This window comes from Cupressus sempervirens, chromosome 9 (assembly GCF_028749045.1).
Source record: "Cupressus sempervirens isolate cs-2001-9-10 chromosome 9, ASM2874904v1, whole genome shotgun sequence".
In the NCBI taxonomy this organism is placed as follows: Eukaryota; Viridiplantae; Streptophyta; class Pinopsida; order Cupressales; family Cupressaceae; genus Cupressus; species Cupressus sempervirens.
Window position 1 is genome coordinate 596,907,195 of NC_143126.1, and position 2,428 is coordinate 596,909,622.

The following is a 2,428-nucleotide window of genomic DNA, read 5'->3' on the forward strand; positions in this document are numbered from 1 at the left end:
TCAATAGTTGTGGTTGATCCATATTGTTGCCTTAAGATTCTATTTTTTTTATTGTTTGCATGTACTGCATAGGGATTCACAATATGCCTCCATACTTATCTTTCATAATCATAAAATATGATTATGTCAGCCCAAAAATGGTTTACATAGAAGTTTTTTCCATTACAAACATTTATACCATAAATTGTTCACTCGGTATCCAAAGACTCTGATGCTTGGCTTTTATTGTTCTCTTAATGTTGTAACTCGGCTTTTGAATAGCTTGGCACTCTCTATTTACTTGGCACCTATATCACTTGGTATGTATAGACTTCTTGGCACTAACTATCCATATTTCTTGGCATGTATTGGCTGCCAACTAATGCTTGTCATTCCTTGATCACTTGGCTCACACTAATTGCTCAACTTGCTATGATCACTCAGCATACACTATGTACTTGGCATGCACTATAATTATGCTAGATTATGACTAAGTATTTTGTCACTGCCTTGTCAAAACCAATTTGATATTAATAGTTAGAAAATTTAATGCAAGGGAAACTATGTTTGAGAATTTCTATGCATGGATTCAAAGAGAAGTTTGGAGAAGTTTCTAGAAGAGGAAGGAGGAAGCAAAAAGATGGAAAGACTCAATGAATCTGACCTAGACCTAAGATCAACATTGATGTTTAAGTGCCAAAAGATCAAGCTACCTATTTAATGAGGTATAAAGGCTAATCTAAAAGAAGGTTAGAAGAAGTTAGCATACTTGGAAAGGTTGAAGAAGTTGTTGATTTTGTTGATTGGAAAACTTGAGCAAAAGGCTAAATAATGAAGTGTCGAGGTAAAGAGTTATTTCTTGAAGGATTGCTAAGAAAATAAGTGATAGAGATGATAATGGAAGCTAGTCAATGAGTGATTTGTTGAACTAAATTTTTTATCTATATGTGCAAAGTGATTTTTATTTATTTAGATCAATTTATTGTTACTTTCTAACCATTGAATTGGTTTAAATTCTTTAATCAAGGTTGACCTAATAGTCATTTGTAAATTGTTTAATCAAGGTGACATTTTAATGGAATGCTCTTTAGTCCTCTAACAAGGCCACTCCTAATAAGATGAATAAATCCTTTAAAAAATTCACAGCTAATAGTGTGTATTGTAACCTTTAATAGGGTTGGCTTCTAATAGAGCTCACTTCATGTTGGAATTTTCAAGTGGCAAGATTCACTTTTAAGAGTGGGGGTGAATCAAAAGTAACAAACTTTAACCTCTAAAACTTTTAACTAAGATTAATCACATACATCTTAACATATCTAATTAACATGAAAGTAAAGACATGCATGAAAATAGATAACACAAGATTGTGGTCACCCAGAAACCCTCCAAAATGAGAAAGTAAAACTGAGGTGGGGATGACACCCACAAATTATCACTGTAGCAATATGTAACTGGTTAAGATTACAAAGTTTGACCACCATCAATGGTCTGCCCTATTAAAGGCTTTACACCTTGTTAAAAGTGACCTATCTAAAGGATTTACAAACACTCACTTGGAATGTTACCCTATTAAAGGATCTACAATATAACTGTTAATCCAACCTATCTCCATAGGATTTTCATTCTCCTAATACAAGGGTTAGAAAGTATAGTAGAATTTCTTGACCTGATAACTTACAATCTTCAATTACTGATTCCAGATCCTTGTTTTGTCCAATCTAATCTTATCCTTCCTAATCTGGTAACTCTCTATTCGTAGTGCTAATGCTCTATTCTAATCAACTTGATTCTGTAGTGTTATTCTTCCACTAATTCCTTACACCCCTTAAAAAATTTCTAACATTCACTCATGCATTCCCACATGAATTATTTCTCTTCCTCTCAACACTCAATAATGGGGTTTTGACCTCCTTATAAAGGTTTTTGAGACTTAGGGTTAGGTATAAATCTACAATCAAGATTCATCCATCTTTCCCACTCAATTCTTTCATATTTCCTAATTGGTTACATGCTTTCTCCATTTTTATAATTGGTTTCATGTTGATTACATAATAAATGTAAAAGATTCAATCTTATCTTTAAGATCCTTCAAGATTCATCTTGAGTTGGCTCAAAAATAGTTTACATCTAAGTTTGTGAAGGCACAAACTCATATGTTGATTTTATGTTACTCAGCACTTACTGATTACTAATGCTCAGCACATTTAGGATTATGTTTTGTTTGGCTCCTATAGTAAATCTATCTTTCTTGGCATCTATAGTAACTTTGTCTTGCTTAGCATCTATAGTGACTCGGCATCACTTATGACTCGACACTTGAAACTTGCTTGGCACCTCAAGTTCACTCGATACCTATTGAATTTCTAGCTTGGCACATACTATAGCTTGGCATATATATTATACTTGGCTTCAACCTTAATATTTCCTTAAGTGTGTTGACACTTCATTG